The 14104-nt window shown below is 55.2% G+C and overlaps 1 protein-coding gene across 1 annotated transcript in view; it reads left to right on the forward strand.

The window, feature by feature from the left end:
• Window positions 1–14104, forward strand: part of DPP6 (dipeptidyl peptidase like 6) — a 778594-nt gene that overhangs the window by 659571 nt on the left and 104919 nt on the right. The gene's annotated exons all lie outside the window — the stretch shown is intronic.

Below are 14104 nucleotides of genomic sequence, written 5' to 3' on the forward strand. Positions count from 1 at the left end.
CATTTGTCATCCGTCTCCGTGCTGATGAGAACTTTGCTGTGACGGTAACGGTCATGTCTTGATTGCTGCTAGCAGACAGGCACCATGCTAAGTGCTTCCGTGTCTGTTAGCACCTCAGGTCCGCTGCCGTAGTCCAGACTGCTGTGAAACCAATAGAACACCACGGTCTGGGCGGCTTGAGCACCTTCTATCTGTATCACATGGTCCTGGAGGCTAGAAGTCCAAGATCGGGGCTCTGGCGGCACTGATGTCTGGTGAGGGCTCTCTTCCTGGCTCGCAGACAGCCACCTTCTCCCTGTGTCCTCGCAGGATGGGGGTGTGGGGGGAGAAGTAGGGAGGGAGCAAGCTCTGGCCCCTTCATCCCGCTGGCGGAGCACTCATCCCATCACAGAGGCCCTGAAGACCCCACCTCCAGACACCATCACCGCGGGGATTCAGGTTTCACGTGGATTTTGAAAGGTCATGGACACCCCGTCCACGGCGCCCTCGCGTTCTGAGATGAGCGTGTCACAGACGTTTCACCGCGGAGGCGCGGTGAGGGTAGGTCATCCGCCCGAGTTGGCACAAGGTCAGGGGAGATGCTCTTGGGGGGTGTTCAGCTGCAGGACTGCTCCCCCTGGAAATGCAGGTGTGGACGGGCGCCAGGCTGAGAGCTGGTGCTCGTCTCTGCCTTCCCGCCTGAGAACCCATGCTCACAGCAGGAGTCCACTGTGCTGGGCTGGACCAGGGTCTCTGGGATACCTGGGCATGACCAAGCCCGGAAGATGTCATGTTTCCTCAATGTGGTGCACCCCTTAATTTAGCGTCTGCATTGCAGGGGCTTTTATATCCTGAAGGATAAAGCACAGAGACACGTACGCTGAGTCCCACTTCCCAATGTAATCTCACTGAAGCCACTGAGGCTCAAGGTTCTGTGACTGGGTTTCCATTTTTTCTTTTAATTGAGACGGAAGTCGTCGACAGTTAAATGCACAGTTCCAAGGCCGCGGTTTGATGGGCTTACTAACACGTGCATTGTGCAACCCCATCAAGACGTAGAACGTGGGGCTTCCCTGGCGGTCCAGTGGGGAAGGATCCACACCACCCTGCCGGGGGTGCAGGTTCGGTCCCTGGTTGGAGAACTGAGATCCCGCATGCCACGTGGCACAGTCGAAAAATAAAAATAAATGGTAAGAATAGTAAAATAATTTCTGAAAGGAAATCCTTTAAAAGACACAGAACATTCCGTCATCTCAGAAGGTCCTCCCTCTGCCAAGCCCCTTCCCAGAGGCCACCATGGTCCTGATCCTGTGCAGGTGACTTCCCGGCTGAACGCTCGAACACCCATCACGGCCGTCCCCCTCCCTGTGGTCTCCCCAGAAGCCCCAGGATTATTCCATCATGGCCACCACTGCTCAGAGCACCCACGATTCTGGTTGTGAGCTGCATTCCAGGCCCCAGGAGGATCGACCTTGAGGTTTCATTGGGTTCACACAAGGGTGTCACTGGACGAAACAGCGTCCGCCACGCTTCTGCTGTCCTGAGACAGACAGCCCTACAAGTGGCAGAGGGGTCAGGGCAGTAACCCCATGGCCCCAGAGAGAGATGGGGCACTGGGATCCCAGCAGGAAGAGCCTCAACCTGCTCTAGGAATAATCTTCTTTAAAAATCCATCACCAGGTAATGGAGAATATCTTTTTTAGTATCATCCTAAAAAAAAAAAAAAAAAAAGAACACCTCATTGCCTTGCAATTCAAGGTAAGATTTTGCTTGAGCAAACTGGTTGAAAAGAAATGTTTCTTTAGGGCATTTACAGGGAATTGTGCTGGTGTGATAACAGGGCCCCAATATTCTAAATCAGTCACAGTTGACGTACAGCTCAGTCTGCTGAGTGCTGTTCCCTGGAACATTATATACGCTGATGCTTAAACTCCTGGAGCCCGCAAGGAATCTCAGCTCCTTTTTAATAATGGAAAGGTAAACTCTGAAGGTTGCCTTTTTCTAATCTGTGACTCAACTACTTCACCTCCAAATGCTCCTTTAAAAAAATGGTAGGGGGCAAGATTAGGAGGAAAAAATACCCTGAAAGCATTTCCAGGGTGCCTGACTCACTCAGAAATGTTAGTTCTGAGAAGAAGCATAGTTTACATAAATTCTAAGCCACTCCACAGCCCATAGGCTTGTTGGCAGTCAGATGCCAGATTGATTTGTTTTGTTTCCCAGAAAGGATCTTTTGAACATATTGAATGTTTCAGAATATCAAAGGCTGAGGAAGAGGAGGAGGAGATGTGGGGGCTGCCAGGAGATCCCATCCCTTGAGCCGAGGGATGTACAAACTCTGTAGGAACCCCCCTAATTCACTGAAGCGGCCCCCACACCGGGAAATGTGCCCTCAAGGCCGTCTGCAATGTTGGACCATGAGCCTCACCGACTGTAGATTCCTGCCCTCATGGCGGCCACCCACTTATCTTGATGAGCAAAGTGCATATTTTATTCTTCTGGGCAAATGTCATGCAGTTACAGAGCATTTTGATTTTAATATGAGGTTAAAGACGACTGAAAAGTGTCCCGCAGCTCTTTTAAGGCTTACTGAGGTCAAGTTGGGTTTCCCTGGTAGTTGTGATGGTGAAGAATCTGCCGCAGTGGGGGAGACCTGGGTTTGATCCCTGGGTCAGGAAGATCCCCTAGAGAAGGGGATGGCTACCCACTCCAGTATTCTTGCCTGTAGAATCCCACCGACAGAGGAGCCTGGCAGTCTACAGTCCACGAGTTTGCAAAGAGTTGGACGTGACTGAATAACTAACACTTTCACTTTCACTTCAAAGTTGGTTACCCAGAAACTAGAGGTGTATTCAGTTTTTGAGAACTCAGAAAGGGAGATTCTGTTAAGAATTGGTACTTTCATGCAAGTCTGAGTGATTTTGCAAAGCTCCTAATATGTAACCATATGAGGAAAGGGCTGGATTGTTCAGATTTTTATGAAAGATTCATGGTTACCAGTGTTACAGAGATGGTTGTATTTTACAGTTGATACTGTTTTTATTATTTCCATTTTGATCATTGCCATCATATACATGAGGTGTAGTGGGCTTCCCAGGTGGGACTAGGGATAAAGAACCTGTCTGCCAATGCAGAAGATGTAAGAGACGTAGGTTCGATCCCTGAGTGGGAAGATCCCCTGGAGGAGGAAACGGCAACCCACTCCAGTGTTCTTGCCTGGAGAATCCCATGGACGGAGGAGCCTGGCGGGCTGCAGTCCACGGGGTCGCAAAGAGTCGGACACGACTGAGGTGCTAACACTACTACTACTATAGTGGTACAGCACAGATTTTGGGGCCAGTAATTTTTCAATAATGAAACTCTGTCATTACCTGCTTTGCTCTCTTATGAGACATCCGTGCCCCTAATGCCAAGGCAGTCAGGTGCATGTGTGTGTGTTGTTTAGTCCTCGGTCGTGTCCCTTTGTGACCCCGTGGCCTGTAGCCCACCAGGCTTCTCTGTCCATGGGATTACCCAGACAAGAGGACCAGAATGGCTTGCCATGCCCTGCTCCAGTTGATCTTCCCAACCCAGGGATCGAACCCATGCCTCCTGCATCTCCTGCATTGACAGGTGGATTCGCAAGGAGACAGGGAGTTGACTGGGGGAAGAAACATTGTCATGACCAGATTGTGGAGCTCCCTGGGGTGGTTTGAATATGTGTACTTGCCACAGGAAATATGTTCCCATAAAGAAGAATTCTTCTCAAATCATCCTGGTCACCCCAATCGTTCCAGATTCCCTGAAATGAAATTCTAAGTCATAGTCCCCTTGGAATGTGCCTTTGTCTTTGACTAAACTCGTGGTTTATTCCATGCTTGGTGAGCGGTGTGTGCGTGCTGACCTGTATATCTAAGCTCCCATGTCCCCTGCCTGAGCTCTATACTTCTTATCAGTGAATCAAGCCTGTGGGGTCCACCACGGCCACAGCTTCCAGTGGACAGCCCTCGCCCGGGACTGTCAGATGCAGACAGAAGACATACTGCACACCAGCTTTTTATCAGCAAGAAAGTATTTCTGATGCCTCCCGCACTGTTATTAAAACTCGCCCCCACATACACATTTTGATCCTGATATTTTGCAGAGTTTATGGAGTCACTCTGAATGTGCATTCTTGGTTGAGTTCTTCAAATGCTAACATCTCTGAAGTACCTGGATCCGGTACTTCAGTCATTAGCAGACTGCATCCTGTTGGTAGACATGCCCGTGGAGCCTCATTCTGGCTGTACTGATAGTTTTAGAGACAGTTGCATGGCCTGGAGTTCAGTGGACTGAGAGTCATGTTCACTTCTGCATGCTCTTATTCAGACCTTGGATTTGTATTTCTTTGGATGTGGTTGTTGGTTACTTCTCTGATTTACCTGATGGGAAATCTTGGTCAGACCAGGAAATCTCCCAGAAAATTGCCCGCAGCTTGGGGTGGGCTTTACAAAGCCCTCTCGTGTGCGGGCGGCAGAGCTGGGGGGGGAAGGACAGGGTCTTTGCAGCCGCCGTGCCTGCCTTTGAATCATAGCTTCACCATGTAAAAGCGCCGTGAACCGGAATGAGATTTGAACTCTTTGGGTCTGTTTTATTATCTGCAAGACAAGCGTGACAACCATCTAGGTTCCCTCAGGTCATCGTGGAAATTAAATGGACTGATACGCTTACAATTCGTAGAACAGTGCCTGGGACTAGTGAACCGCAGCTGTTGCTGTTGAAGCTACTGTTATTCTTTATCTTGTAATTTTAAAAAACCAGTGGCTTCCCTGCTGGCTCAGATGGTAAGGAATCCACCTACAATGCAGGAGACCCAGGTTCGATCCCCGGGTTGGGAAGATCCCCTGGAGAAGGGAACGGCAACCCACTCCAGTATTCTGGCCTGAAGAATCCCATGGACAGAGGAGCCTGGCGGGCTACAGTCCACGGGGCCGCAAAGAATCGGACACAACTGAGCGACTGACTCTTTCACTTTTCAAAAACTAGTCACATAGCAGGTACACACCTCTCTCATCTGGCATTGTCAGCAACCAGAAGTGCAAATGTGTGGTCCATTCTCCTCCATAATCGGTGTTAAGAACTATTGAGCTATTTACTCGTGAGTTATTGTCTCCATGTCTATGTAGGAAGCGCAGGCTTCCTGCTCCCCCTGAAGAGGACGTCTGTGCAGATATGAACGTCACCCTGGAACCTTCTCTCTGCATCAGCGTCCCCATGCTGGAGGCGTGCACCCCTCACCTGACAGCCATTCTCCCATGAGCACCACAGTCACGTCACTCGGTAAAGAGTGTGCTTGAGGGTGGCTTGTAGACATTGCATACTTAAAAATGCATATTCCAATTCTCCTGTGGCTTCTAAAGAGGGGCACAGTGAAAGTGATGGTGAGAATACAGGAATTTAATCAGTTTCCGGGGGAGCCCCCAGCCCGGGAGGTGCTGCCTGGACCAGCGGCGGTGCCGGGTGGCCGGCGGCAGACCTCTAGTCCAATAAGGCAGCGCTTTCAGGGTTTGAAGTGAAATGAGCATTCTTCCAGGGTAGCCGTCTCCAGCTCCATGAAGCAGTGGTGACCTGGACTCAGGCAGTAGGGGGTCTTCCCTTGTAGAAAGACACAGAAGAGGCCATAGCTGTTCAGTGGGGACCCTCTCGGGTCTGATGCAGAGCTGGACGAGATGCTTCAGTGTTGGTTCATTGCTTCTGTGCTCTCTCTGACCCCTGGCGAGACGTCCTCTTGTTTCTGGGTCTCTGCATGTCAGCGCAAGGACAGGAGTCCAAGGCAGGGAGTGAGACTGTCAGGCCCGTGGGGAGACACATCCAGCTGGCCCCCAAGGGTCCCTTCGCCCTCTGGGCCGGGCCAGCCTCATCTGGATCCTCCGCTTCCTTCTCCGCCTTCGAGTCCCATCACACCACGTTCCCCCCCCACGCGCATACTCCTCCCCGCCAGGACGGTCCCTACACATGGCAGCGCCCCCCCCATCTTGCTATGCGGCCTCGGCTCCAGGGTTCAGGTGCAGGGTCCCAGGCACCCCCCGCCCAGGGAGCTCAGCTGCCCTCCTCTTTCCCACTGCCATCAGAACCTCCACACACTTCCTTTAGCAAAAATAGGCTGATCACTGAAGAGCCCCGGGAACAGTTAATCTCACTGTAACGACGAGCCTCACTTTTCTTATCCCCAAGGAGGCAGGAGAGGTGTTGGGAATGGAGACAGTCCCCTTACTCGGGACCGAGGGGCAAGGAGGGGGCGTCACTCCAGACCGCCTGCTAATAACACCGCCGTTCGGGGCCGGCCCGCGGCAGGTGTGTCTCTCTCTCACCCACTGTCTCTTCCACGGCCTGCCCGACACGACTAAACAGGAGCAAACTTCTGCCACAGCCGCGGAAACGTGGGCTCAGAAGCGTTGTGTGACTTCTCTGCAGTCACACAGCCAGTAAGCGGTTCCAACTTGGCCTCCTCACCACATGCCCATCGTGTATAAAAAGCTGCATGAACTTCTTGCAGATTAAAAATAGGCCTGATCGATGCCCAAGGGGTGAGTGGACCACCCATCACCTCGGCAAGGTCCGTCCGCTCACACCTCCGACACCCCCAGCTCTGTGCCAGGCGCTTCTCGGCGTGGGTGTAGGTGCATCCCTGAGCTGCCACGCAGCCACCGGTGACCTTGAGGAAGTCACGTACCTCGTCTGACCTTCAGGTTCGTCGTCTGAAAACGAAGAGCTCAGATACCTTCCCCAAAGAATTAGTGTGAGGCTGGATGACAGCGTATCCATGCGAGTGAGGCGGAACCACGTGGGCGTGGTGGGACGTGTTATCCCGGGACCGTGAAATGTCCCAGAAGAATCCACCTCCCGCCCAGCTGCTGGCGGATGTGGCAGAGTCTCAGACGGCCATGTGTCCGGGGTTGGACGAGTGTCTTCCACAGAGGGGCAGAGGTGTTTGTAAGGTGAAGGTCAAACCTGGGCCCCCCAGAGTGTGACACCCCTAGAGCGCGCAGCTGAGCGCAGGGGATGGGTCTGGAAAGCGGTCTGGATTTCTCCCGAGACAAGCCCGCAGAGACGTCCTTGCCCATCATCTCCTTCATCTTGCCCCTTGGGTCCACCACCCTCTGAGTGCCTGGGTGACCAGTAGCTGTGGTCCGTGGTCACTGTTGTATCTTCCTGCCTTTCCCCTCCCCGGGAGCACTCAGGCGAGAGTTGCCGTGGAAACTGTGATGAACGGACCGTCCTGTCGTGAGGATGGGGCGTCAGCCTGAGGGATCTCCGGGGCCACCCCAGCGGTTCTCCACTGGAAAGCTGATGTGGTCTAAGCCAGGGCGAGACCGCAGTGCCAGCCAAGGGAGAAGTGATGTTCTGTCCAGGACGTCAGGCCCGGGAGGCCAGGGCAGGGGCCAAGGCCCGCCGACAAAAACAGCAAATGCTGGAACTCCGATCAGGAGTTTCCCCCAAGTTCAGTGCCGAGGGCAGGGCCCTGACCTGTGCTTTGCAGCCCAGCATCCTCCCTGGACTAAAATAAACCCGGTCAGAGAAGCAGGAGAGGATGCCAAGGTCGGGCAGGGAAACTCTAAAACAAGCCCACAGGGGCTTCCTCGGGGGTCCAGCAGTGAAGACATCATGCATCCACTGCAGCAGGTCCAGGTTCGATCCCTGGTCAGGGAGCTAAGATCCTGCAGGCCATGTGGTGTGGCGAACAAGCAAATAAATAATAAATTAATTTAAACAAACAGGATACAAGCCAGCAAAGCAAACCAGACGCCACCTCAGGGATTCACAGCAGGAGAGTCGCTCATGCCGCCCACATCGGGGCGGAGGTGGGGGGTCTGCTCCCCGAGCTCACCCCGGGGCGCAGGCTGCAGGCGCCGCCCTCCATCCAGGCAGCAGGCCCCGCCCAGCCCAGCGTGGGTGGGGTCGGAGGCGCTGTGCTGGGCCTGGAAGTGACACTGCTGGGAGGCCCTGCTCGCTGCTCGGTTGCCAAGACCAGGGCCCAGGACGCAGTGCTGGCTGCCGGCCAGACATGGGAGAGGCCGGCAGGTGGAGACCCCGCCCTGCAAGTTCCACAGCGGGGCCGCAGACCCCAGACCTGGAATCAGCAGGAGAGGAACTCCTACAGGGCCGGGGGGGCCCTGAGGGTCAGAAGACCGAGCAACAGGTTTAGGGGCACCCAGGGGGTGCGGGTAGTGGTTGCAAGACTGCCGCAGCGGCCATCCCCCGGACGCCAGGCATGGGGGCATTGGGGGGGCGGACTCTGGGTGAGGGCACCTTGGCCTGCCCAGAGCACTCGCGAAGACATTAGTGAGGCGCTGCAGGTGGCAATGCCGTGCCCCCCCCCCAACCCATTGGACCGCTCAAGAGAGAGCTAGGGGTGTAACTTTTTGTCGTTGCAAACTCACCTTGCATGCGTGGTCACTCCCTTCAGTTGTGTCTGACCCTTTGTGACCCTGTGGACTGTAGGCTCCTCCATCCATGGGATTCTCCGGGCAAGAATACCGGAGCGGGTTGCCATTTTTTCCTCCAGGGAATCTTCCCGACTTGGGTATTGAAACAGCATCTCCCGCGTCTCCTGCTTCAGCAGGTGTGTTCTTTACCGCTAGCGCCACCTGGGAAGCAGACTCCGCTTATTTCACACCTGACGGCTGATAGGTGAGGGGCGTGGGTGGAATCACTGGCTGGTAGGTCTCCCCTCCCATGAAGGGTTGATCAATGACACAGGTGCCTGTGGTCAGCACTCTTCTTCTCCGCGTCTCCTTGGAGTCCTTACATTAACGGCTGTGGTTCCCACTGGGCAGCCCCTGAAGGCAGGGGAGAGACCCCGGGACGGGCGGACCCCCTGGAGCTGGCCATCGTGTGATGCCGTCCGGGTTTACTGCAAGCCCCTGGCTCACAGAGGCAGAAGCTGAGTCTGCCCTTGACAGTCCCGCATGGGCTTTGTGGGTCCCTGATTGTTCTAATTCAGCATGAAACAAAAATCAGAAGAAGGAGAACTCTGAGGGGAAAAAAACGTTCTCTCCACGTGTGGGAGAATTCCCACTGGTCTTGAGAAATGTTTCTCACAATTAATTACCTAATCCTGAGAGATTCTGATAAATAATATACGATGCTCAGTGGTTAGGCTTTTAAAGCTCTTTAATTATGCATTGATTGTGGGATTAAGACCCACACATCTCCATCTTTTGGTTGTGCAGTTTTAATGAAACTCAGGTATCGCTGGCTGAAACCTTGACGCTCCTGGACAGCCCAGTTCCTTTTAGGCTTTTCTGTTTCCTGAAATCTTGTGAGGACTTGAGACGCTCTGCCCCAGTGTCTAGAGTCTTGTTAATGTTTGTGTTCCACCGAAAGGCAGACCGCAGATGCTTGAAGGAAGACATGTGGGGCTCTGGGCTTGCATGTGCTCCAGACGTCACCTGGGCCCAGAGGCCAGGGTCCACCCCTGCGCTTTCCCACCAAACCCACGTCCTGACCTATTTGCACTTAGTTTCTTTTCTCTGCTCTGCCAGCCTCACGGGACGGACAGGATAACGCTGCCCGCCTCCTTCAGCTGTTTTCATACTTAAATGTCAGGGAGGAATGCTCAGTGTGACAGCGTGAAGTCTGTACGCACACGAGGTGACTTTGCGATGCGCTGTCTACCTGTCCTCGGCTTTCCTGGGTGGGTGTCAGGAGCAAAACGCCCCGATTATAGACAGCGGGGTGGGGGCCAACACGGGGCGCCCCGTCCTCTGCCCCACTCTGCCCCCACCCCGCAGGACACACGTGCGCTGGGGATTCATCAGGGGTTCTCATCTGCCTTCTCCCTGCCCCCCTTCCTGGGACCCCGCTTTCCTTTCTTTCTAAACAACCTGCGTTTTCAGTGTAGTTTTTCCCTTTGCTCAGGGCTGCCTTTGGGAAGGTTTGGGGGGCAGGATAGGGGAGAGATGCAGCTCAGCTTCTCCCCGTCAGAGCCCCCTGGACGTGGAGATGCGCCCTTGTCACTGTCACTGTTCAGTCGCGCAGTCGTGTCTGCCTCTCTGCGTCCCCCTGGACTCTAGCCCGCCAGGCTCCTCTGTCCCTGGGATCCTCCAGGCAAGAACACTGCAGTGGGTTGGCATTCCCTTTGCACGGATCCTGTGAGTGAGGGCCGCTGCCTGGAAGGAGATCCAGGGTGTAGGTCTCAGGTCAGTCGCACCTCCCTACTCGGTCTCCCAGCAGAGGGAGAGGCTGTCCTGGGAAGCTCACCGTCGTGGGGTCAGCGTGCCCCAGAGTGACTCCTACTCTGGCCCGAGGGCAGACACTTAGGTCCCTGTCTCTGCCGCACACATCTGTGGCTCCAAGCCCCCGAGCAGGTCCTGGCGGAGTCCAGGGCCCGGCGTCCCCAGCTTCTGCCCCGACACCGGGCTCCTGCGGATGGGTGGGCCCCTCCCTGGGACAAGGTGCCTTCCTCCCGAGGCCACGACTTGTCCATTCACTGAAAATGGGCCCCGGGCCGGGAGCCTCCAGGTGCCAGCCGTCCCCAAAGAGCAGATGGCCGTGCAGGTCTTAATGGAGAGCTCCCGTCCAGCACCTTGTCCTTGCCGCAGGAGTTTGTTCATACGGCACTCGCTTTATTCATAGAAAAACCAACAGCTGTGGGAACAGAAACCCAGGAAGTGTTGGGAGTTTAAATAGATGTTCCCGAGAAGGGGCCCAGCCTTCCAGGAGGTTACGGGGTCACGCCTGCCCGGCCCTCGGGGCCAAACCACCGGGCCACGAGGTTCTAGACCCACACACCGTATGTTCTTGGTTCTTGTAAGTGTCCGAAAGACTGCCCCCCATTGCACAGCTTCTGGTGAGGGTTGACTCTCCCCCCCCAGTCCCTGGGCCCGTGTGCCTACCCGGGTGTGAGGCGTATGAAGAGTCTGCAGGGAACGAAATTCGTTCCACAAGGAGGCTGCATGGACACCTAGCCCGGCCCGCCCACCCTCTGGTGCTAGAACGATAAGCCCCACCTCTCTCATGGGCGCAGAACCAATGGGTCTCCAGGGAACCCGGGGCCGGTGACCTGCAGTGTGACGGGGCAGACGTGAGCCCTCTCTCGGGAGCCAGCACGGAGGAGCCCCCCAGGAAGCCAGGACGCATCGTGTGAAGCGGCCTCCAGGGACGCACCGTGCGTCTTGCGCCAGGCTCCACAGGCCCCCGGGGGACGAGGCTGCACTGTGACCCAGGCTTGCCTTCGGGATGGAGCTGAATCACACCCTCAGCACGGGGTGCTCATCTCCAGCACCATTCAGACACTGGCAGAGTGACCCGTTCTGGTTGAAGACTGCAGACCCGTGAAAATCAGAAAACCAAGCAGTCGCTAACCCATTAACTGATTTATAGAGTCCAAAGCTGATTCCTTAATGGCAACCCACTCCAGTATTCTTGCCTGGAGAATCCCAGGGACGGCGGAGCCTGGTGGGCTGCCATCTATGGGGTCGCACAGAGTCGGACACGACTCACGTGACTTAGCAGCAGCAGCAGAGCTGATTCCTTAAACATTTGTCGCTAGTTGCCTTCTCCCAGGACGTAATCAGTGCCTGGTCTCCAATCTCTTTTCCAATTTCTGTGTTTTGAGATCTACTGCTGATTTGAGATCCTGCAAGATGTGAACCCGCATAAGCTTTTCCTGAGGGGGAGATCTTTAAAATAGCTGGGGAACGCTGATGGTTAGAAAATCCACGGCTGCCCCTCTGCATCGTGACACCAGCTGGTAAAGTCGGGGGACGTTCTGGGCCCTTCCCTCCCAGCTCCAGCGAGGGACGTGCTCGCTCCCATGAGCCGGGCACAGATGGCGGGCAGGGCAGGCAGTGCCTTCCCATGCCGGCACCGCGGCCACTTCCACTCGGACATTCACCGCTTCCAGCCTCTGGTCTCGCCACCTGCCTCGCATGCAGCAGGCTCTGGGGCCTACAGGTGTTGGGGTCAAAGCCCCAGAACTGAAGGACAGAGGCACAGACCTCTTCCGGAAGCCCCCAGACAGCGCCCTGTGTTCCTGGGCCAATGGAACGTTCATCGGACTCTTCAGAGAGCACAGAACACCGTGCTCTGGTGGCCATGCAGGTTGCAGGGATGAAAGCCCGAAATGAGAACCAGCCCTGAGTGGTCACAGCCGAGATTTGCAGAAGACCGGGTGGAGCCAGGGTGGGGGGCTCGCCACCTGCCCTGATGTCCAGCTGCTCTCCACTCAGGCTGAGCCATGCATGTCTCTTTCCGTGCGATCCAGCTTTGTATGAGTAATTTTGTTTCACTGCAACATTTAACTGAGTCTGGAAAGTCATCCTTAAGGGAACATAAAGCTGAAGGAGGAACTGGAAACTATGTAAAACAGACCTTTCCGGCTGCTGGGGAGATGGCCTTCTGGGGTAATGGGCCTTTATTGACTCTGATGTTTTAGGAACAGGGAAAAGGAACTCATTACTCCCACACTGTGATCTCCCAAAGCAGAGGATGCTAAAACAAATGAGGCTCAGCCAGAGATGCAGAGTGTGTGTGGGAGAGGAGAGAGACAGACAACGAGAGAAACTCAGAGACAGACAGAATGAAGCAGAGACAGAGGCTTTCAGTTCAGTTCAGTCGCTCAGTCATGTCCAACTCTGTGACCCCGTGAACTGCAGCATGCCACGCTTCCCTGTGCATCACCGACCCCCGGAGCATGCTCAGACTCGTGAGAGAGAGAGAGAGAGAGACTTTACCGAAAGAAAAAAAAGAGATGTAACAAAAGTTGGAGGACTTTCCTTGCCCTCGGTATGTCTGTCTCCTTTCAGGACGGCTAGAGTCCTGAAACACTGCCCTTCACGCGGGACAGTGACACGGGGAGCCGCTGGGGTGCTTTTATGCGACAGGCAGGCTTGCAGGTGGTCATCACGGGGCCATCAGGGGTCTTGGGTGTCCACCCCACGGGAGCAGCTTCTTGACAGTTTGCTCCTCAAAGGTCTCCAGCCCCTGGAAATGCATTCGGTCTCTTTTTCCCCTGGAATGAAAAAAGGAGGACAGGAGAACTGAGGCGATCCATCAGTGTTTGTAGAAGCTGCAAGTTAGCAGCCGGCAAGGTTATAATGAACATCTCAGCGATCGAGGCCATGGAATAAAAATCAAGCCCAGACTCCTGCCTGTCTCGGGCGTGAGGACGTGGCGGGGTGGACGCTGCCCCCTGGTGGCCAGCGCTGGCACGGCGGGTCCGCTGTCCCCGGGCTCGGGTGCTGAATTGTGGGAGGTGTCACACCACCGGGATGGTGACGAGGTGTGTGCTGTGGGTAATATGCAAGTCACACGGCGCTGATTAGCCAGGGAGGCAGCGGGCAGCAAGGGAGAAGCTCCTTCCACCTCCTGGCTTGACGTTGGCCGATTTCTTCTTTAGCCCCCCATTTAATTCCACTCCCGGCACCTCGGATGAAATATTTAGTGGCAGGAAAAAGGCTGCAGATGCAGGCGGGAATAAATAAGGTTGCCCGTATTTAGAACGAGGCCATTTATTTCTGAGTGCAGATCTATCAGGCATGTTATTTATGTCTTTTGCAATTTTCCAGGACCCAGATTTCTCCAGACGCTTCGATGTTTTCCCAGTCGACACAGCAGTGGGGGTGCGGGCGGCAGGTACTTATCGGCAGTGAGAACACACGGGGCCTGTGTTTTAGGGGCGATCCCAAACCCTGTCTCGACTGCCCGCACTGTTTTGATCTGCTTCTTGCCATCCCATCCAGAGGAGACAGTCGTAATGCTGACATGACTCAGGCAGATGAGGCCTTCAAGGCAGAGACAGCTCGAGCTGCCGGACAGTGCGGAGTGGGCAGGGGAGACGGGCCGGAGGCTCAGCGCCTGGTTGGCAGGACCCCAGTGGCGCTGGGACGAGCTGTGGACCAGGAATCAGGACCAGAGCCAGCCCCACCCTCCGCCCTTCTGTGAGCTTGGGAAACAGCCCTGTGTCCTCACGGCAGTGCCCGCTGCACACACCCCAAGACCAGAATCCACTCAAGGCTCTGGCAGGCCCTTGGGGTGAGCCGCCCCTACCTCTGGGTCTGAGCTCTCTCCGTGAAGTGGAGTCACAGAAGCATGGTTGCAACCTTGGCAGTAGGGTGGGCACGGTGCGCGTTGGGTTCCTAGAGGGACAGACGACGTACCTGCC

This window comes from Muntiacus reevesi, chromosome 6 (assembly GCF_963930625.1).
Source record: "Muntiacus reevesi chromosome 6, mMunRee1.1, whole genome shotgun sequence".
NCBI lineage: Eukaryota > Metazoa > Chordata > Mammalia > Artiodactyla > Cervidae > Muntiacus > Muntiacus reevesi.